At 43.3% G+C, this 23,869-nt stretch overlaps 1 long non-coding RNA gene across 4 annotated transcripts in view; it reads left to right on the top strand.

Annotated features, from left to right (window-relative positions):
- The first annotated feature begins 13,467 nt into the window (after positions 1–13,467).
- Positions 13,468–23,869, top strand: part of LOC106738353 (uncharacterized) — a 264,293-nt gene continuing 253,891 nt past the window's right edge. For 2 of the 4 annotated variants that reach the window (XR_009462053.1, XR_002091699.2), the window contains exon 1: positions 16,062–16,165. This is a non-coding gene — a long non-coding RNA (uncharacterized LOC106738353). Of the gene's footprint in view, positions 14,405–16,061; positions 16,166–19,235; positions 19,582–23,869 lie in introns of those variants that run through there. The other 2 variants (XR_002091701.2, XR_002091702.2) reach the window with 2 other exon arrangements.

The raw sequence follows: 23,869 nt of genomic DNA, 5'->3' as shown, positions 1-23,869 counted from the left end.
GGGGACCCCAGGTGCCCCCCAGACCCAGAAGGCATCAGTCGCTGAGCCGGGGGGGGTGCAGGGGGGCCCCCAGTGCACTCCCTGGCAGACCTGGAAGTGGACCTGAACTGCTTCTTGTCCACTTCCAGGTCTGCTGCTGGGGAGCACTGAGGAGCCCCCTGCGCTCCTGTGGGACACTCCATCAGCCCCAGCATCTCAGCATTCACATGCTGCCTGGTACCATGAGGTATGTAGAAAAAACATTTAAAACTGTGTCTATATTTCCAAATCACTGAATCTTTCTGAATCTCTCCAAATTGATTCGGGGGGGTTCCGATTCAATTCAGAGAGATTAAAGGGTCTCCTGATTCAATTTGGATTCGGAGATTTGGCCACCAAGTCAGGCCAAATCTCCACCAAATTGAATCTGGGACCAAAGCTTTGCACAGCCCTACTTTTTAGTATTGTCTTGCTGTTACTTGTAACTAGTCAGTTTTTGCAAGCTATTTTATTTTGCCAGTTTTTAAAGTCTGTCTCCCCTGGGATGGGACCAGTTAAGAGGCCAAAAATTAACTAGTTTAATAACTGGAAATCCCTGTTCCTTGTAGATTTCATAGATATCATAGACATTAGGACTGGAAGGGATCTCGTAAGATCATCGAGTGCAGCCCCCAGTCCAAGGGGCAGGAAGTCAGCTGGGGTCAAAGAATCTCAGCAAGATAAGCATCCAAATGTTTCTTGAAAGTGTCCATAGTAGGTGCTTGCACCACCTCTGGGGGGAATCTATTCCAGGCCTTGGGGCCTCGAACAGTTTTTTCTTATGTCCAGCGTAAAACTGTCTTGTAGGATCTTGTCATTCCTTGGTGTGCTCTGGTGAAAAAGAGTTTCCTTAATGTCTGTTTTGGGACTCTTTCTAACTGTAGGTGCCAGTCTGTGGTAGAATAAATGTAATTCTGTTGGGCAGGGTGAGAGGATACCAGAAATCAAGTTGATGGTGAACTAACCTCTTATGATATGAAGCTTGGCTCTGTAGAAGTTTGTTATGAAGCTGCAGGACAGGCCTGGGGAAAGAAGGCAGCACAGACTGAATGGAGTTCACAGAATAAGGTGCAGAAGGTTCAGTTTCTATGTCCCTGGCAAAGTGTAGGGGGTGCACGCAGGTGTATGTGCACTCTCTGAGATCGGCAGCACTTTTTGCAAGGGGTGCGCTGCCAGTGGGTGGTCACTGCTCACCACCCCCCATTCCCAGCAGCATCTGCAGGTGGTCACCAGCCACTGGCCAGTGCTTGCCACACCCCCTTCTGCTGCTGACACTGCCACGGCCGGCTGCAGGAGCTCCCTGCTCGGCCTGTCCCTGCTGCCGACACCGCCATGGCTGCCTGCGGGAGCTCCCCACTTGTCACCGTCACACCCCCACTGCCACTGCCTGTGGTCAGTCACCATGCCCCCCTAGCCCCCAGGGACATGCGTCATTCATGTTCTCAGTTCTATCTAGTAGTCCATAAAGCTTCATCCACTTACTCCTCTCTCTTACCTAATGTGTTTGACTAAAGCATACCTTCTGGAAGGGCATTCAACTTTCTGTTTTGAAGGACTGAAGAAGTACAGAATCTACCACTTTGGAAATATTTTTTCATTGATTTCATTCTTATTATGTCTTTCCCCTCCAGAACAGAACCCTTAAGTTACCCAATATTTTCTCTCTGAAGATACTTACTACACTGCAGTCAAGTCACCTCTTGAGCACTCTTTTAGGTGCTAATCTAAACAGGCAGAGCTCCTGGTATCTTTCTCTCTTTCTGTGTGGCACTTCCTATAGCTCTCATACCTATTTGGTAGCTGTTCTCTGCACCTTCTCAATTTTCTTTAAAATTTTTGTTTAAAAATGGGTATAGGGCCTGGAGGCAGCATTTTAGTATTGCTCAAACCAATGCCTATACAGAAGCAAAGATCACCCTCCTAGTCTTATTTTTATATTCTGTTTATACATCCAAGGATAGGATTAGTCATTTTAGCTGCTGTATTATATAGAAAAATCCCTGTCTCTTGTGACCCCTACATTCTGCCCAGAGTTGTTGTCAGTCCTCCTACTCTGTGGAACTGATCTATATTTTTTGTTTCTAGATGTGTATGTTTGCATCTGGCTCTACTGACATGTAACTTGTTTGAATTGGCCCAGTTTACCAGATTATTCTTTAAGACAGCCCCGCCTCACCAATTATCATGCAATCAGTTTTTGCCATAAGCAAATATCGGATGTAGTTTTATATTTACTTCCAGTTCACTAACAGAAACATTGAAGCAGGTCAGACCTTGGGCTGCTTAGGGAATCCCCATGAAATGATAATTTCCCTTTGAACTTTTGAGATCTGTCAGCCAGCTCTTAATCCATTCAAACTTTCACTATTGTATAGTACTAACTCTTTAATAAAGTGTCATTCAGAGCTAAGTCAAATGCCTTAAAAATCTATATATAACTATGCATTTCTCTTCATCAACCAGACTATATCAGAATGAAATAGGCTTTGACAAGTCCTAATTTCTAGTAAAACCACATTGATTGATTGGCCTCTTATTTCTTATTTGTTGAATCCCATATCAATGTTATACTTTATCTTGCTGAGGTTTGTCAGATTAATTGTCCTTCATTTTCAGACTCCTATTTCTCCTTTTTTGAATATTAACCCAGCATTAGCATTCTTCTGGAAGTTCCCTGATAGTCCAAGACTTATTATAAACTAACAGCTGTGAGTCAGAGATTTCTCTTGGCCTACACCTCTAGGACTTGTGTATAAAAGGTATCCAGGTCTGTTGACTTAAACCTTATCCACATCAGTCATTGATTGATATACTTAGTTATTACTTGACTGGAAAGCAGTTTGTGATCATTCTTATGTGACATGGCTATATTACCTGAATGCTGTTTAAATACAGAAAAGAGATAGTTATTGTTCATCACTGCCAGTCGAAACCCTCTCCATCCAGTAAGAGACCTATGCCGTTTGTAGGTTTCATTTTGTGATATACTCAGTGTTATTTTCTCTCCTTAGCTTTGCCAGTGATGCAGTTTTTCCTAATGTCTCCAGCTTTCCTTAATGCATCGTATAAAGTAAAAGTTATGCAGTGTAAACAAGATTTATTTCTTCTTTTTCTCTGTAGTGTTATGTTTTTTCACTTCTCATATCTGCTTTCACTTTTAGCTGGAAGGGGCTTTTAGTCAATGTTTAATTTCCATAATTTTGGCTTTTTTCACTATCTAATATTCTCTTCTTAAGCTACTTATAATTCTTTTCATTTGTCCATCTACCTCCTACTCATTTTACTCACAACTTCTTTCAGCTCTGGGGAGAACTAGCATCTTGAAACATCAAATGTTTATATGTGTAACAGGCATCGCTTCCGAGCCAAGTTGTGGCCCGCTCACCTGTTCCTGCGGCAACCGCCCGCCTTCTCGCCTGCCACGTCTTGATGTTAATTAATTAATTAGTGGGAGGCTGCCCATTATAATGCCCCGATGCCGGGGGGGGCGCTCTACAGCTCCAACCTCCCCTAATACCGCAGCCCAAGCCTCGCAGATGTAATTGCTGTCATCTCTCTTCTGCCCCCTTTTGGAGACTCACTATGCTGCCCCCTTTTTGGGGCTCCGTATGCCCACACTTGGGCTCAAATCGCCCCTCTCTGGGGCCGGGGTCTATGCCCCTATAAACTGCGCCCTCACTGGCGTCTGGCTGTGCCCCGCTTGGGCTTACAAAATGGCCCCCGTCCTGGGAGCTCGCCCCGCCCACACTGGGGCTTCAGAAATGCCCCTCCCTAGGGCTGGGTCTATACACCCCGTATGCTGCACCCTCCTGGGTGCCGGGGTCCCCGCACTCTGCTGCAGGTCCCTATAAGTAGGTTGCGCCCTCACTGGCGCCGGGGTCCTCACTTTATCGTGAGCCCCCCTATGAGGCCTCCTCCAACCCCTAATAGCCTCACCCAAGCCACCGGTTGTAATAACAGAGCCAAACAAACACAAGCCTCCTGGCTGTAACACAAACATAAAGCCCCCTGGCTAAACCTTTAGTGCCCAATCCTCTCAGGGCTATCATGAGCTGTACTTGCCCCTCAGACTTCTCCCCATAGCTTGGCTGAGTGAGCTCCTGCCTCTCCGGCTGCTGGCAGAGAACTGCCAGCCTGGCCTCAGCCCTGGGCTTTTATAAGGGCCAGGCCCTGCCCCCTTCTGGCCAGCTGACTCCCATTAGTTGCCCCAGCAACCTGTAGCTGTCCCCTTTATGTTCGGCCAGGGCTCTCTCCCTGGCAGTTTTCACTCCTTAGGAGCCAGGCACTGACGTGCCCTGCGACATATGAGTAGTTGGTTCTATTCCTTGTTTCAAATAAAGAATATGATCAAGGTATGACCACTGGTCCCGGGATCACCACCAATTTCTAGTTTAATATTTAGTTCGTATTTGGAGAAATAATTGTAGTCCAAAATAGTCACCTGATTTTGGGTGGAATACCACTTCTACTAGAAAATGGTTGTCTAAAAGTTATAAGCACCTATGCCACATCCAGAGAAGCGGAACCATGAGGTATGTGGTGTCACAAACACATCTGCAGCACCACATATCGCACATTTAGATGTTCTCTATGTTGCAAGGGCACATTGCCTGTGCGTCCACTGCTCTGCATGTTTTTTATAGGTTTTGTTGACCCCTGGGTATCCAAGGGTCAAAAAAACGCACAGGAAAAAAAAAAGTGGAGCAGTGCATGCACAGGCAGTGCACTCAGCTCAAAAGTGGAGCCAGGCTGTCCAGATCTACTCTTCAGCTGCCAGCCAGGCTCCATGCGGCAGGATCGCTACTGCTGCAGCCCGAGGAGGCCGCCAGGGCCCCAGGTAAGGTTGCTGGACCAGCTCAGTGCTGGCCCCAGCTTCCTTTACCCCACCTGGGGTAACTTGCTGCTCTCCAAAGCGTGCATGTTACAGACATTCCCCCGGGACAAGTAGCGGCAGCACTACTTGTCCCCAGGGAACCAAATGTTCACACTCGGCTGGATGTGCCTCAGATGTTTTGCTACAGGTTGCTTGTGATCTGCAGCAACTGTCTCCTAGATTGATGTTCCCATGATGATGATTATTTTATCAACACATTATGGGCAGGTGCTTTCAGATCCACTTTTCCTGATCTTTGGTTTGATTTGGTAGTCTGTTACAGATCACCAATAGTTCCTCTCCTGAGCTTTGTTAGTACCTTTATCCATGTGCTGGTGAGATCTTGAAGTTCTCAGTATCAAGAACTCTAAAAGTGGTAACTGTACCTTTTAAAATGTAGAGTGGCACCCAATCTTTTACCCATTCAATTCTTCCCAAATAGGAACTAATGAGTTATATTAATTACCAGTCATGCAAACTCTTATTCCAGGTTCTAATAATGTCAAGTCCCAGTATATCAGATATTCTTTTCCTTCTCCATGCAAATTTTTTTCCACTTAGTTTTTACTTGGAATTCTATCTTTGGTGAATAAGTAGTTCAATTTCTTCACTTCCCATTCCCATTCAAACTGTGAACTGATGAGAACAGATGGGTAAAGAGAAAGATACAGAGGCACAGAACAGGTAATCAGTGTGCCCATTCCCTTTGAACTGTCGCCTATGGAGTGTGCATAATATCAAACTTAGTATCCTGCAGAACAAGAATAAAGGTTTCCTTAGACTTTCTGTAACATCAGTTCCTGACTTATTTGCTGCTTCTGCCAATTATATTAAATGTCCACCTCTGTCTCTCTACATTCTTCTTTTGACTATCCTCTTTTTTCCATAGAAAGTGATCTGGCACATGCATACTATTTCCCACCCCCATAGGACCCCTGCCTCATTCAGTGCATTAGATGGGTGATACTCAAAGAGCAGCTATCCAGTATTTTGTTTTTTCTTCATTTGCTCCATGTGTGGTCTTAGCTCATTTTGCTTGTCATCTGCCAACTTTCACTAAGCTTAGATAAGTCAGTGTTCTGACACTGTTATCAACTGTCCCTAACTTGAATTCCTACTATGAGTTGTAGGTCTTCTCTATGAAGGAGGATGTACTTGAATCTTGCTAACATTTAAATGACATTACTTTCATGCACAAGGTAGATTTGAAAATACAAAGTCCTACTTCAGTATGCTTGCTCTTCATGGCCATTGTCATTTCATAGACAGTTTCATGTTTTGTTTTGTTTCTTGAAAATCATGTGCTCATTAAAAAGAAAAACTGGTATCTGCCATAGTGATGGGATAAAACTTCATTCGTCCTTAACCTTGAAACACCATTTTTGGATCTCAACATTGAATTTAAATTGATAAAAATAAGCCTGAAAAAAGACATGAAGAAGTACCAAGACATTTCTGAAAAAAGGTTGTATTTTAATGCATACACAGATTTGTATTTTAATGCATATACAGCATTTTAATGCATAGAGATTTGATAAATAAAATCTTTGCCAGTAGTTTTAATACTTGTTTTTTGAGATTTTTGCCTTGAGTACCTATCTTGATAATCTTAATGACCTTACTATGGTCTTTAAGGGTATGTGCATGTGTTCACTGTGCCCAATCTATTGATCATGCGTCTTACTTTAAACCGTGTAATTATAGATCAAATATGGCATGTGCACATATTAGCAAGTGCTAGGAGCCACACCAGGAACCTGATCAAAGTAAGATGGGGTGGGGAGAGGGGGAGGCAACATGGGGGGGAGGCTGCAGCGGGGGGTTGATGGGTCCACAGGGACACTGTTCATCCAGGGGAACAGTGGGGTGGGGATGGGGGTGGAGGGCTAAAAATAGCCTGGCCAGGGTTGGGGGGGTGGGGGTTGAAAAAGCACATACCTGGGGCTGGGGCTACCAGCTACGCTTTCCCAGCCCCGGGGCTGTGCTCCAGACACATACAGATGTTCTAAGTTTTATTGATCCAGCCATTTTTTGTTGGATTTAGTTTCCTCAAAAGTATATATGGTTGAGCACTTAGATGGACCGGACCCAGTTAGGTCAATCTTAATGTACCCTAAGTTTGCTTTTTAAAAGGAAAAGGTGCTTATTTTGATGCCATTTCCTGGCACCACAATTATATTCACACGCAGGCCTGTCTTGTGTAGGAGTTGAGAGGGTGGAGCAATAACATAGCTTTGTAGGAAAGACATTTATGCAGTCTTGTCAGCACTAAAACGAGAGGTTTCAGCATGGTCAGCGAAGATGATACCTTTGGAGACTTAAGCTGTTCAGCTGTAGCAAATGTGGGTATGTGAACTGCAGGTTTTTTAGGTTTATCTTAGCCAAATTGTGGTGTGTTGTTTCAAAGAGATAGCAAAAGACATATCCCTCTATGGATCTGGGATGTACTTGAGGACCTCACATCTACTGAATGGTTGCTTATCTTATGCAGTTCTTTCAAGAGGACTTCCACTGTTAACCTAAAATCTGTGTAATGGCTAAACTGTGTGTGTGATGCCTCCCTAAGCCACTTTTGACAATGACTTTTACACCTCTTTTATATTCTTAATTATGCTAAGTATTTTGAACTTTTCTTTGTCCTTATTGTGTACCTTTTATACTTTGTTAAATAGTAATACTATAAAGGAGCATAGCTATAATAAAGTTTTGAACACTACTATTGACCTACCACTCAGAATAATTTCTAAAAATATGTTTTGAAATGCTGTGTCAAAGGATTTGTCTCTATAAATATGCTGACCTGGTTTTGTTGGCAGCATCCCATTGTGTGGACACAGCATATGGTAGTGGAAGGAGCCTTTCTGCTAGTGTATACATGTCCTTGAAAGGCATACCGTAAGTTAAGTTAACAAAAAGCACCGTGCTGCCAGCATAATTACATCCATGCTGAAGGTTTTGTTGGCATGGCTATGTCAGCTTAGGGCAGTGTCAGTTTTATGCAGTCCTAGTTAATATAGATACAGAGCAAAACTTTGTATTGTAGATTTAACCAAAGATGACTGGCGCACAGTAATTATCTAAACAAAACTGCTACATTGTCTAGTGCTAATTAAAGGCTGTAAACTTTTTTGACAGAGCTTCAGAATAGACTAGGGGCCAGTCTGGAAAAGGAGCCCAAAGGGGACCCTGGTTATAATAAAATACTTTGCTTTCCTTATTTTGGAATTTTTCATTTATTGTGTATTTTGATGACACTTCTTTCAGTGTTTCAAAGAACCATAAAAATGCATCTGTGCATTGCTGCTTCAGATTCAACAACCTTGCTAAACTCTGAGGGGGAAGTAGCTTCTGCGTTTCAGGAACTCAGTTCCAGGCAGGTATGAAGCTGTCTGTCTTCTCGTCGGCGATCCCTCACAGTCAAGGGATTGTCTTCCCCGATTGCCTTATCTGTATGTCCAAAGATGGCTGTTGAGGCCTATCCAGGATCAATAGACTCTACTGCAGCTCAGACATGTGTTTCCATGTGGGGTGGAGCTGAATTTTTTATCCGCGACACACTGTTTCTGCCACTCCATCTTCTTCCATCTCCTGTTGTTGTCATGAGGTTTCAAAGTACTGAGATCGCTACAGCAGACTCTTCCTCTATTTGGGATGGTCCTGGTTGATGGTCTCCTAGGAGTTGACAACAATGATGCCAGGCACTGGGAAGACTGGTGCTAGCGCTGGCCCCAGCTGGCAGCAACAGAATGCTCTTATCCCAGGTGCAGATCTGGGGGCCCACACCCCCCAGGAGGAGTGTGCCACAGCCCCACAGACCTCCCATGGGTGTGGGCCCCTGCATCTATGTGCTGGATGACAGCATGCTGTCTCCACTGGCTGGGGCGAGCAGCAGCACCAGTCTTTCTGTCGCTCCGCACAGGTTGTGCCCAGTGCCAGTCCCAACTGGCAGTGGCAGCCTTCTGTCATCTGGCATGCAGATCTGGGTGCCCACACCCTCAGGAGGTCTGTGGGCCTGTGCCAAACTCTTTCCAGTGGTGCAGACCCCTGCACTGGATGATAGGAGGCTACTGCTATCATCTGGGACCGGTGCTGGGTGTAACCTGCACCCAGCGCCAGGAAGATTGCTGCTGCCGCTGGCCCCAGGCAGCAGTGGCAGCTTCCTGTCATCCAGTGTGCAGATCCAGGGGCCTACACCCCTGGGAGGAGTCCGGTAGGGCTGTGGGGCTGTGCCGGGGGTGTGGGCCCCTGGATCTGCATGCCGGATGACAGGAGGCTGCCGGTACCAGCAAGTGTCACGAGTTCTGCTTTGAACAGTTTAAGGTGCAGTTTCCCAGAAACCTCTGCACCTATCTCCTTGAAACTTGTCGTGCCCTCAGAAAGGGCTACCATCCCTGCAATTTTCATCCAAAACAGGCAAGAAATGACAAAGTTATAGGCATTTTCATGATTTTCCATTATAGCCTATGGGCAAAACATCTAAACGCGTTGAGACAGTGAAACAGTTTTGATTAAATGAAATGGAACAGTGCTTTGAAATTAAACAAAACAATGAAACAAAACACTGTCCCTTCGAAACGGTGAAACAGAAGTCGAAACAAAACAGTGCTGTTTCGCACAGCCCTACCTAGCAGGAACATTGTACACCCCAGTCAAAATCCCTAATCTTGGCTGTAGCCAACAACTAATGCCTCTGAGGAAGGCTTATAAACAACCTGACACATGTAGCAAAGTAAGATGGTAGTGGAAGCAACCAGAAAAGCCCAGAAGCATGGGAAACACCCATACCAGGATATAAGCATAGCTATGCCTAGATCATTCTCAACCACTGGCTGTCCAACCTCTTTTTGAACAACACCAGTGATGGCAAGTCCATAGCTGCCCTAGGCAGTCCACTGCCTCACTATTCTAATAGTAAAAAAGTTTTTCTTGATATCCAACCTAAGCTTACCTGCTGCAATTTCAAGCTATTGGCCAGCTCCTCCTGTCTGCAGCAAGAAAGAAAAGGTGCTTTCTCTCTTTTGCTTCAAGTATTTGAAGACTACTACCATGTTCCATCTTAAATACCTTTTCCACAAGATGAACATGTCAAGCTCCTTCTGCCTCTCCTCATATGACGTGCTTTTCAAGCCCTTTATTATCCTGCTTCCTGACTCTGGACCCTCCCCACATACTTTTTAAAATGTGGAACCCAAAATCACACACTATATAGATAAGGCCTAAACAGTACCAAGTAGATGACCACTTCTACCACCCACCTCTTCTACCTAATGCTCCTATTGATGCATCCCAAACCCACATTTGCCTTTTGTATGACTGTATCACCCTGGAGATTCATATTGAGTCTATGATCCACCAAGACTTCAGGATCCTTCTCCACAGTGCTGCCATCCACTCAGGTATCACCCATTTTATATTTGTGTTTTTGATTATTTCTCTTGAGGCATAGTACCTTGCATTTGTCTGTACTGAATTTCATTCCATTTAATTGGAAAGCAGGGCTGAAGTTATCAATATCCTTCTGAATTGTACTCCCATCCTCCAGTGTGTTCAAAATCCATCCCAATTTCATGTTGTCCACAAACCAGCTCAGGAAGATTTCTATGCCATCATCCAGATCATTAATAAACATCAACAGCACCAGGCCCAAGAGAGACCCCTGTGAGACTCCACTTGAAATCTCCTGCTATTCTGACATGAACCTGTTAATAATTATCCTTTGCTTCCAGATTTTGAGCCAGTTAGCTACCCACCTTATAATAGTTTTGTCCAGACCATATTTTTCCAATGTGTTTATGAGAAGGTCATGTGGGACCTTGTCAAAGCCCTTGCTAAAGTCCAGATCCACTATAACCACAGCATTCCCTTTGTCTACCCAAGTAGTTACTTTATCAAAGGAGATGAAGTTTGTTTGACATTATTTATTCTTTCTAAATCCATGCTGGCTGCTTGTGATCAGCCTTTCCTCCTCCTGGTGCTTCCAAATGGCCTTCTTTAGGACATGCTCCAATAACTTCCTGGGTACTGAGGTAAGGCTAACTGGTTTGTAGTTCCCCAGGTTCTCCTTTTTGCCTTTTTTATAAGGAAGGGCACTTTTCTAGTTATCCGGTATGTGGCCCACCTCCCATGATTCATGAATATTATTGCCAAGGGATCCGACATCTCCTCTGCCAGCTCCTTCAGGACCCTGGGATGAAGTTCATCTGGCCCTGCTTACTTGAATTAATTCAAATCCATCAAAAGCTCTCAGACCCATCAAAAACTCTTGTGGTATCTTATCCTTCAGCTTGCTACTTTCCTTATCCAAATAGTCCTTATTGTTTGGCTGCAGCTTAATTTTTTTGTGAAGACTGAGGCAAAGTAGCTGTTGAGTAACTCTGCCTTCTTTGCATCACCTATTAAGAGTTTCTCCTAGCTACTTAACAATGGGCTCAGTTTCCTTTGTCCTCATTTTCTGGTCAAAATATTTATAGAACTTCTTCTTGTCCCAAACCTCCTTCACCAGGTACAGATCATTCTTTATCTTTGCCTCCCTGATTTTTGTTCCTGACTTAATTGTTTCATCTACCATCCCTGTCCCTCTTTTTTCCTCTTTGCCCACCCCAAATCTGCTTACCAATGGTACCAATCTCTTACCAATGGGCATGCACCCTGCCATCTGGTTTACAGGGAGAGGAGGAGTCAGAAACACTCTCTGGGTGCGTACGGAAGTGCAGCTTCCAGCTCTAACTCGTGGCAATTCATAGAAATTGCTATGAGTGAGACTGATCCTCCTAACCGAACAGATGTTACTGTTGAATGTGGAGGGTGGAGGATTGGCTTCAATTTGGAGATGATCCAGGGAAAGAGGCTGTCTTCCCCTGGCTCTTTCCCTGTGTTTCTTCTTCCCCTGGCTTGCCCCACTCTCACAGCTCTGTTGCTGTCTCTGGACAGGATGGGGGAGAAAGCAGGTCATTCTGGCATTTTCTCAGTCCCACTGGAGTGGGAAGGCAGGCAGATTGGAGCTCCCTCGAGGTGAGGGGCTCCAGTTCACCCATCCTCCCGCTTTAGTAAGGCTGAAGGGACCTCCCTCCCTTGCCTTTTCCCCACTCTCATCCAGAGACAGTAGTTCAGGCCATGCTGCTGTTGCAGCTGAAGCAGACAGAAATTAATGAAGTTGCTCCACTTAGGAGTATCTTCATTTGAATCCTAATACAATGAAGGTATTTGTTGTGCAATTGGAGGGCTCTGCAGCCATGCTCTTCTGTTTGGGCATGGATTTAGAGTGCTTTCAAGGGCCTGATCACATAACAAATATAATTTCTGTCTGTGACCTCTGTAAACTCTTCCAACCAGCTCTCTGGCAAAATGCAATGAAACTATATTGTCTCTATACCACATGGGACCATCTGATTACAAATCACCACATCTCTCATGGTTGTAGACAAGAATCAACCTTTTTCTTTTTATAAAATGGCCCAAAAATACAAATGCAAAACAAGGTTAAAAATAATTTAAGCCAAGGTTTCCAGATTGTTTAAAATCACAAATTTTAATTATTTTCATTTTTAATGAGTTAACCTTGCTGGAGGGCATTTAATAGATTTGCCTTTGGGTTTGTACAGCACATGGAACAAGAGCTTTAATAATGACTCTACAATCAGCAATTATGAATGGCTTGATAGCTAAATCTGTATACTGAATAAAATGCGAAGTAATGGAGAAAAAGTGCTACATACAGTTATATATCCAGTGTATAAACTTTTTATGAATGTAGGAACCATTTCCAAAGAAAATAAAACTCATACAATGAAGGTCTGGGGTGGAAATCTCCACAGTAGTTGAGTTACATTGTAATGCCAAAGCAGATTGTTGGAGCCTTGTGGCACTCAGTGTTTCTACTCACACATCTGTATGAAAGTTACTGTGCAATACAGTTAAATTAATTTCAGTGCTCCATATTCATGTTTGATCATCTTACACCCTTTAGAACTTTCTTTGCAATGATTACTCCAGTAAGTTAAATAACTTCAAGGATTCTCACCACCACATAATTGTTGTGGAGCAAACTAATACCCATTGGAAAAGAATAATGAAAAAGTGATTATTTTTGTATCAGTATTTCTTTGTGCAAAGGAATTAGTTTTGCAGGCAGTTACACTACTAGCAGAACAAATTCCAATGAATGACAGCTGATAACATTCATATTTAATGAGCTTATGTTACCAAGATGCTGATTGTATTAAAAAAAATAAGCCTAGTTTCAACTCATTTTCCAAATGCCAATGAGTCTGTGTTGGAATCACTTCCAGAAACAGAGAGAGGCTTGAAAAAAGTAGATACCTATTGATGTTAAGTAGCTAACAGACTACTTGTATGTATTTCAGGGATGTGTATAGGCACAAAGCAGGAAAAGGAAGCTATCTTTGTCCTCATCCATCTTTAACTAAGCACTGCCTGGGAGAAAATAAACCTTTTGCTGTGTGAGTATCCTAAACTTAAACTAGTGAAGGAATGTATTAGATCTTAAAAAGGAGTGCTAGGTCAGTTCCCCACTAGTGCCTGGTTTTATTGCCAGATAAAATAATTGCAGTCAGATTTTACCATCTGTGGGCAATAAGGTTTTCCCTTCATCCTGCTTGGAGAATCCCAGGTGGGAAGGCTAAGTCTCCCTAGGTGATGTGGACACCACTCAGCACAGAGCTAGGCACCCTGATTAGTTAACCAGCACCTGCTGAGCTGGGCTGGCTGCTGGTGTAGTAGGCATACCAAACTGTGTGTGACCCCACACTTACTGTGCCTTGTGCAATTGTTCTTATGTCTAAAGAAGGGTTCTGATCTCATGCGTGGCTAGCTCCTGTCTTAGACTGCTTCCTATCCATATCTGGTTCCTGCAATGTCTTGGATTCGTACGATCCTTGTTTCTGGTTCTTGGCTTTTATCCTGAATGTTTTGGTACCTGACTTTAGTCTTTGGTTTCCCACTCGTCTCTGAGGCTGTACCAAATGACTCTACCAAATAACCTGTGCCATCCTTCTAAGTGGTTCCTTATGGCTAGGAAGGATGGCAGTAAGCTGTGAGAGCTGACAGGGCTTGGGTCAGCATGGTTCCCTGTGGAGTTTGTGCTAGAAGAGGAGTCGTCTTGGGATGGTTTGTCTGAGGATGCAGTAAAAGTATGAGAGAAGTTGTGGAAAGGCCAGGTTAAGCCAGTCAGCACAGAAAGTGCTGCTGAAAACAATGTGAAACTAGTATCTGAGGTCAGTGCAGACAGGTGCTTTGCCAGACACCTCTGTATTAGAACCTGTAGTACTGAGAAGCTGCAAGCACACCAGTATGTTCTCAAACAGATACAGTGACACCCCCCCCCCCCTCCATGAGGTACAGGACTTCTCTGTACCCACGGGGAGAAGGCCCTGGAGAGGAGGGGTGTTATGGACTTGGCTTGGAAGAGGACTGAAAGTCACCCTTTGGATTTCTGGAGAGGACTGTCTGTGGAAGGAGCAAACTGAAGTCAAATGAACTATGTACTCATAAGAGGTCAGTGTATTTGAATTGTCTTTTCTGTTTTCTAAGAAATCACCAGAAAGAAGGGCACTTCTTTCCTTACAGAGTTATTATTCCTAAAATTGTGGAGATGGAATGAGCAAAACAGACTTGTGAATTCAGTTGCTATATAATGAAATGCCTAATATCCCTACTGTAAGTGAGCCACCCCTGCAAGCATCTGTGAAACATGAAAATTCTTCTCTAATAGCTTAACCTTATCCAAGATAACTGTTTGCACAAATACTTAAGGGTTCTTATACCTCTTACTTGTGCTAATTTCCTATTTAAGCTGCAGTAAGGAGTATAGCTGGTCAACTTTGTCAGAGTCCATAATGATGACAAATTAGTGTTTGTCAGCTACTCCTAATAGTGAGGTCAGAATGCAGCCCTCTTTTATATATCAATGACTACAACAATGTATTTGGTGCTTGCTTTAATAGCAGTTTATGTTAAATGACTGCAGTGCAACATATATTCTCATCAGGTTGTGGGGGGGGGTGCTTCAAGAACAGTATTGAATGGTTACTGTGAAGGACTTTGAGACTGACTCTAATATTAAATTTAACATGTTACAATTGTCTATTTGCCTGACTTTTCCTTGTTTTTGTTTTTTTTTTAATTACTAAATTTGCCAAAAACCCAGTTAAGACTTCCTGTACCTAGTCAGGAATCTTGTGGCAAATTTCTTTCTTTCTTTTAATGAATGTATACTTTTCCTTTTTCATCAAAACCAAAACTAGTCTTAAAGGGCTGGCTTTAATAATTTTCCCAATTGAGTGGGGGGAACCTGGGCTGGGGGACCTCATCCAAAAATAGCTGACTCAACCAATTTTGAGGTGTTATGGAAAAGCACTGTACGACACTCATTCTTAGCAGATGCACAGATACCTTGATGTGTGGTGACAAATTCACTGTTGGTAAAGGACAAAAAGAGACAGCCCATGCATGCAAGCCATACCTGCCATAGATCATTCTGCATTGTGGATTAAGACAGAGCCACTGAGCTAATTAGCACAGGCTACCAGCTATGTGACCTTCAAGCCTGGCACAAGTCTTTGCAAGCTATGTATGCACTCCGTAAAGCAAATGGCACCCCCCTGTCTGACATTACTACCTTACAGGTTGGATGAGAATACTGTAAAAAGTATAGAGAAGTAAAAGGCTGGCCATGGAAGGAAAGATTGCAGAGCTGAGGCACACGGGAAATGTAAAGATTAGGGCAAGGAAGAGGGACTCGTTTTACAGTTTTGTAAGAGTATTCCTAATAAGGGAGTATGTTCTCAGCAGAGCCAGAAGGAACACAGAAGAATACAGCTATAATGGGTAGATGGTTAAAATTTGGGATGGCTAGGAAAGTGTAATGCCTTTCTAAAATGGCTATTACAAAAGCAAAACATCAGTTGAGTTATGCTTGGGATACTACTTTTGGTATAGGGGCTGTTTCACTGCTGGTAGGGTTCAGTTCTCTGAGTGAGTGAATGAATGGCCTGAAAAATGGATAGTACCATGTATAGTCCCAGCTGGGAACTTTTGCCTGGTCAGTAAACCCTTTGTTGCAACAGTGAAGGCCTTTTTTTAACTTGCACTAATGAGTAAAACATTAAAAGAATCCACTAACAATTCTAAATGATTAAACCTGGCTTTGCGGTAACTGCTAGAATATTAATGAAACAGTATGTAGGAGAGAAAGGTGGGCTTAAAGTTTAAATGGAGTGAACACAAGAAGTCTCTGGAGCCAGCTCAACCAGAACTGTATGTTATGATGTGATTAGTTGTTTGGATATGTCAAGTTAAAGGAATTTTTTAATCTTCAAAATAGTCATTGCATCACTTCTGTCCTTGCAGGGATATTATAACTATTGTCTGAGCGTTGAGGTTTGTTGTCTAAATACAACAGATAGAAAAGTGCATGCCAATGAGGAGTCGGAATGAGAAGAGTGCTGGCTCTGGTTGTGTAATGTGAGAATCCAAAACTCACCTGAATATTAAACATTGCCTAACTGGGTGTAAAGTTTATAATGAAAACTGCACCTCAGCATGCAGTGTGAATTTTGTCTTAAATGATTAGGTGCATTCATAGCTCGTTTCTCTCACATGGTTTTCGATTATTGCATTAGGAGCTGAATCAACTCATTTCTGTGAAGACAGTTAGCTAAGTCTGCCCAGACAGATGTTTTAAAGTCCAGGTCATTAACCCAGTAAATAACTTCTGTGTATTGAGGGCTCCTCTAGACCTGGAAGAAGGGAACAGAGTGTCAATAAAGTTGATGTCACTTTCATATGGGGCAATTTGTAGTTCTTCAGGTATGCTGTATTATATTAATTGTGTTGCACTTCAAAAAATGCCTATAAATTGTTTTGGAGCTGGTCAGGGACTTCAAATATTTCCTAGCAAAGACATTTAGCTGATTTGTTGAAACCAAAACTACTCAGTTTTGGGAAACTTCAAAACAAATAAGTTCCATTTTTTCAGGCCCAAGCTTTCTTTTAAACCCTAAAAACAACATGATCATTTGAATTATAATCCTGTTTTATGTAAGTCTTTAAAAGTTTTGACTCTTCATCCTGACACAGGACAGGAAAAATGGTCAAAATCTCATTCTTGTGAGACAACACAACCATTTCCTGCCCATATCTGTCAGCCAGCCTCAAAGGGCTTTAAAATGCTCTGTCTGTAGCTTGGGCTGTGGCGATCAAAAATGAAAGTGAACTTTTGCCTGTCCAGAGTGAGCTGTTTGCCCTTGTTTAGGTTCATTCAGTGTCTTTGTGGTGAAGTAAGTGTTGTTGGATACATCTGATTTAAGCAGAAAATAATAGCAAAGAATTACAAATACTTGACCATGTTTTGGAAAACAGAGTTGGGGCAGGAAAATCAATGCACTTCAAATGTTTTATTTGGATTTAGATGAAATATTTAGATATGGATATTTTTCCTGCACCATTCATAGTTGGCACATTTTGATGTAGCTAAGGCTGGTCAAAACAGGAACTTCAACAACGCTTCAGAACTATTCTAGTCTTATTGTGGAGGTGGGGGAGAAGGGGAGGGGATCTCTTCTTGGAATATTTCTCTGTTAAGATGTCAAATTAAAAAAAAAAATGGTTTTGAATGTTTGCTTTTGCCCTTGCACTTACTATGTGTGGTGATGGGTGACAAATACTTAAAACTTCCTTACCTTACCTTCCTACCCAGTAGAGAAGTCAACCGGTTCTTCTGGAGGCTGGGAAAAAAATCCTTCTCTTCTTTCTCCTCTTTTGCAGAGGAAAAGATGTATTTTGAAACTAGGGGAAGGGTTTATTTTTATGGGCCTTAATGATTTAGGCTTTGTCTGCTTTCTAGAACTGTACTGCAAGCCTTTATGAGTCTGCTGCTCTGGAAAACTTAATCCTGCTTCAACAAAGCTGCCTTTCTTTGGTTCTTGTAAATCAAGGTGCACTGTTGCTAAATACAAGCTTATGGGAATGTAGAACCCACACCTCACATGTTAGCTTCCCTGATAGCAAACAACCTCAAGGATGGGAAGTTGGGTTGATCAGGGGCTGTGCATTTATCCTAGGAGTGGGATAACTCCTAGGATAACAACTCTTACTTGTGGATCATATCTTTGCCTTGCATGAGCCTGTGTAATTTCCTTTGGGTTCCGGGGGAACACTAACTTGTGCTGGGAGTAGAGATGGGATCCAAAGACCAATGGTTAAGTTGCGTAGTGTTTCATTCCCTGGAAGTGTGGGGTAGGCTTGGTCCTTCTGGTCGGGCTGCAGAAAAGGACCTGGGAGTTATGGTGGACCCTAAGCTGAATATGAGCCAACCGTGTGCTTTTGTTGTGCAAAAAAAAAAGCCGATAGTATACTAGGTTGTATTACCTGTAGTGTCATTTGCAAGTCAAAGGACGTGATTTTTTTCCTCTATTTAGCACTGGTGAGGCCTCATATAGAGTGCTATATCCAGTTTTGGGCCCCACACTTCAAGAAGGGTATGGACAAATTAGTGTCCAGCAGAGAACAACAAAAATGATCAGAGGCCAGGGAAACACAATTTCATGAACAAGCACTGACAGCAGACATTTAGTCTGGTGAAGAGAAGATGTCAGGGGCAGGGATGGAAGTGGGGAGGGGTTAGCTAACAGTCTTTTAAATATTTGAAGGATTGTTGCGAAGAGGATGGTGATAGACTGAGAGATGGGGATTCAAGGGACAGAGTTATGAGCAATGGTATTACATTTCAGCAAGGGAAATTTTAAGTCAGATATTAGGAAGAACTTTTTCATTATGAGGGTGACTAAGCATTGGAGCAGGCTATCCACAGAAATTTTGGAATCTGCATTGTTCTAAGTTTTTAAAAGTTTAGATAAACACTTGACTTTGATTTAGTCGGCGATGATCCTGCCTTGAGCCGCATGTTGGACTAAATTACCTTCTGAGGTCCCTTCTGCCCTGATTATTATTTTTTAAAGGAATCAGTGATTTTGCTTGTTGGGAACTTCTCTCCACGCAGATAGGGACAAGCAAATGCCTCCACCTGTGCAGGCAGATGCACTCCCTGCAATTTTACCAGTGCTGGCTTTTTTCCCCACAAGAAGGCATGTGGTTTTGTGTGATTTAAATAAACTATTTTTCTTTCTCTCACTTTACCTTCCTTCCCCAAACAGAAATGACACTTGACCAAGGAGATCTGCAGCAAAGGTAGACTTGATGAATTGTAGGACGTAGTAAATGGCACAGGGGAATCGTATTCCACAGATGCTAGTGATTGCTCTTCATTAACAGCCCTTCTAAAAGCTTAAACTTTAATGTGGCCATAAAAAAACAAGAGACTAAACATTTAGATTTAGCTCCTGCCTTTTTCTTCAGCAGCATGAAGCTTTTTTTACACTTGTTACATTTTTTCCCCCCCATGAAACACCTCTTATAATCTGAGATGGTAGGAATCATTTACTGTAAATTGTGGTGCACTTTAAATGTCAGTTCTTCCTGTATTTGCTACAGTTGGTGTGTGTATGTGCATAGCAGACAAATGGATTATCTTGGCCAGCAGTGTTTGGAGCAGAATCACAGCCTGAATTTCTTTGTTTCTATGTGAATGCATCTCAGAATACTCGACACAACGGCACAAATGAAAGGGCTGACTGAAGCATCCCTTGATTTCATGTTGCTGTCTGTGGGTACAGGTAGGATCTTGATGTGTATAAACCTCTTCATGCATCCTGCAGCCCCTCCATGTATAAATGGGTACTTGATGATTAGGTTAGTGTTTGTTTCTTTCTGTTAAGAAACTAGTACTTTGAGTGTGTTTCTGGCACTGTGAGGCCTGTTCTAGGAATCTAGAGCTGATTGACCCTGCAGATGCTAGTCTAGCTATTCTTTCTTACATTTCTCACATTTGAGGAAGCTTTCAAAGCAGTCTTTTGTTTCTTCTACTTTTAAACAGCTACTGCTGGAGAAATGCCATCTGGATTGATTTCCTTTGATGTTTCCACTTGTTTAGAGTTCCTGGCAGAGTCAAAATCTACCACCTTCAAATCCTGTCTGTCCTATGATCAACTAGTTAAGGATCCCTGACAACTGGCTAAACCTGCCCTATCTAGTGCACAGCTGAACTGATAGGTAAAGTAAAGACCTGCACTAACCATAGGACAGAGTGGCTTGCTTAGTCGCTTGGCATCTTATATGTCCTGCAGCTCTGAAACGAATTGGGAGAGGCTGCTCTGATCTTCAGGGCAGGAGCTCAGTGCCTTTGCACACAAATACTGGTAACATGCCCATATCTTGCTCATTACAAAAGGGGGACCAACTTCAGAGCATCAGATTCCAGCAGCACTAGATCCAGCAGGGACACAATTCTGGCCCTGGAAGGTCTGTCTCTGCCTGGAATCATAGTGGGTACTAAAACCTACACCAGCCTCAGTTTGCACATGCCCTCCTGTCCTAAAAGCTCTACTGATCAAAAAGATGTACTCTGCACCATCCTCTCCTGCGTTCATCTTTTCCCTCAAGCTGAGCAGATACCAATCTCCCATTGGGTCTGTGAGTGGCACTGCAGCCGGACCTATCAAAGGCCAACCAGCCCACCAAGTCTGGTACTGGTTCACCATGCATCTCCAGAATGGCTAGGGTGGCATTCCCCAGCTCTAGGCGTGGTTGTCACGTAACTAGGGATGCTTAAGATTTCCCCCTGATGTCTCAAGAAGTCTGTTCACCAGTTTCCCACCCTGCCAAAAAACTACAACATCTGAAACTGCAGTTACTGTAGGATTCATAACTGTTCCCTTTTTGGGTCTGTGAGGTACTCCCATAAGCTCCTTGGCACCGGATTTCCTACTGTTAGCAGAAGCAAAAATACCTCCACTGTTAAGAGTATCCAATCTGACTCTTATACAAATGCACTCTCCTATGCTGACTAGAACGTATGTTATATTTCCCAACTAATTCCCAGCACAATCTGATTGTGTCTTTTGACTGCTCAGGCTCAGAGGGCAGAGGGTGTCTTTAATCATCTGTGGCACTGCGATAGAGGGATTCAAGGGCTTATTCCTATTAGCCTATGCATAAATGCTTAGGCAGGGGCAACACTTCCCCATACTCTTGCCTTTTACTCTGTCCTCATTCCTACCAAGCTTCTTGACCTTATCGTTCTCTGTGGGGCATGTCTCATACACAGGGTCTTGGATTTGTTACCCAACCAGGGCCAGGTCCCTTTTCTTACAGCCTCAAAATAGAAACTTAAAACCACGTTAAACTTCTGGAATTCTTCACCTGAGGCTCAAAGTAGGTTATCTGGTTTTTAGCAGGGGTTTCTTCCTCATTCCCAGGTGAGGCAGTGATGACAGTTGTCTTATCTGAGGTGTGAAAAGATATTTTAGGCTTTTTAAGGGGCCTATCAATCAACTAAAATTGCAGTTGGGAAGGTTCATGCTTCAACATCTTGGTTCTTGGGCACTTCACATTGTCTGTTAATGATGACTTAAACTTTGCTAACCTGTATTGGAAAACACCTGCCTCTAGCCAGCGCAGCAGAGGAAGTACACTGTTGAATCTGTTCTGGAGAATTTCTTGTATGCTCCTTTCACACCTGCCTCACTGATAGCTGTGGTGCTGAACTGTGCCAAAGCAACAATAACCATCTCCTAAGAACGAGGAACTTCCCGAATTAGGATGACCTGTTTTCATTGGGACAGTCTCATTTTAAACACTTGCCTTGGGCGTCCTGTTGTTCTGGGCAAATGAACACTTCTGTCCTAATCCAGTGGCATGTCCAGGTCAGGTGATTTAAAAAAAGACTATCTCGTTGAAAATGGGACTGTTTTAATATCTCCCTCTTCTCCCCCTGCCCACTCTCCCACATTGTCTCGTACATTCAGCTGTCTCCAAGCTCTGGTCTCAGCTGAGTGCACCAGAAAGCAGCTATGGGTGGGAGGGGGAGAGGAATGGCGTGTCCTGATTTGTGACTAGGGAAATATAGTTGCCTTACCCCCAAATCTTTCAAGGGAGCTAGGGTGTGCATGTTTCTCAACATACTTGCTGGCCATGAAAGCTTAGTGGGACCTACATATGAATCTCTCTGGCTGCTTGTCCTCTTAAGGAGGTGCACGCACCCAGGCACACTGTCACACCTGGGGAACACCCAAAATTCTTCCTTGATAAGAAAATCTATTAGGCAAAGTATCAGGAGTTGTTCCCAACCTACCTTGGGGACAGCAGCATACTTATGACATCTCTGAGTTTTAAAACAGCTGTGTTGCTGTCCTTAAACAATGAAATGAAACTAGTAGCTGTTAACTTTCCAGATCTAATCCCTCTGGATACAATGCTCACCTGATTCTGTGATGCCTATAATATAACCTCTGCATTAATTAACAGTCACAAACTTAGAGGAAAGATTGCTGCTTATCACAGTGGTCACAGGTATAGATACAGTCATGCAGCTGACTGAGACGGCTTGATAATTAACACTTTTGAATCCAAAAAGGCTTGTAGCAACTGGTGCCATACACAATTTGAATCCTGAGATGCCTTTGATGGATTGCCCATACACGAGCTCCTTCACCCCTTGGCTGAAGAGAGCGCAGGCGATGAGCAAATGCCTATGATGTCCCGCCAAATACACCTGCTAGCACTGAACGCTAGGACAGCCTGATCTCCACAGTCCATCCCATAACTATCTGTGCACCTATAACATACGATCGATGGGGATGGCCTGATGTGCGGGTCTTTTGGAAAGATCCGACATCTCCAAGAAAACTGAGGCAGCAAATGCTTTTAGATTCAGGTACATCTTTGTCTATTCTAAGTTGTGAGGGACTCCAAACCTATCAGCTTAGGGACCTCTGAGTAATAAACCTTGAAAGATTTAATGGCCATTCAGTCACAGCTGCTGTTTCCCTTCCCTTGCAACTTGGGGTCAGAGAACCGACTGCCCTGCCAATAAACAAAGCTGAGTTTGCCCCCACCCTGCTGAGAGGAGTTGGGATCCTAGGAATGAATAAGTACCCTTCAGGGCATAATAGATCTCTCTAATTCAGCAATCTATGTTCAGCTGGGGTGTGATACAAAGGAACAAGACTTTTAAAATGTATTTATTCATGCGCTGCATTGCTGCTCAGCCCCTAAGGCACCCAAACCTTTAAAACAACTTGAGTGGCCCACCAGTGTCAGCAACATAGCCAACAATGTCCCTGGGGTCTGGGATCGATGCCCTGGAAAGAGTAACAGGACTAGATCTTCCCCCTCAGTGGCAGCATCGCTTTCCAGTGGCTGCAGAAGCCGGCATAGAAGAAACTACTGACCACAAGCAGTAGTGGAACAAGCCAGACGTAATGACAACCCTGTCTGGCCAGTTCAAAGAGCAGATGGGAAAACTTGGTTCCCACAATGAGCACAGTAAAAGTGCTATCCTAGATGCTTACCACTCATAATCCAGGAGAATATAGCCTTGACCCAAAAAGCTCATTTGATTTTACCATAGCCTTACAATTCAAATTTGACCCCTCTCTATTTCTAGCATCTAGATACTGAGATTTTTGGTGGCTGAATTGGTCTACAATTCCTAGCTGTGTTCCAGCTGGTCAAGTTAATGTCTCCCTAACAATCGATACCAATTCCTCTTCATCTAACTTTGTGTGGGGAATTGATACTCCACAGGACTGGCACACTGCAACTCGCAGTGTAAGCAACGCTACCTTTGTACAAACCCTTGTAGTGAATAGCCTCCATAGTGATATTTGGAAACTTTGCAGTCCCAACAGAGTAACAAAAGCACAACTGGGTAAAATACAAGGAGCAGCACACAGAATAGCAGCAGGTCCAGTGATAGTAAAAAAACAAACGTGTAACTAAATGTGGGAATCCAGCCCACAGTTCATGGAATTAACATTTAAATTAACTTGTCCTCAGCTATCATTCAACAAGACAAGCTCCAGTGTCTAAGCCTTACACAATCCTTAAAAGAGTTGGGAGAAA

This window comes from Alligator mississippiensis, chromosome 4, assembly GCF_030867095.1.
Source record: "Alligator mississippiensis isolate rAllMis1 chromosome 4, rAllMis1, whole genome shotgun sequence".
Classification (NCBI taxonomy): Eukaryota; Metazoa; Chordata; order Crocodylia; family Alligatoridae; genus Alligator; species Alligator mississippiensis.
This window is presented reverse-complemented; position numbering and strand designations above follow the sequence as displayed.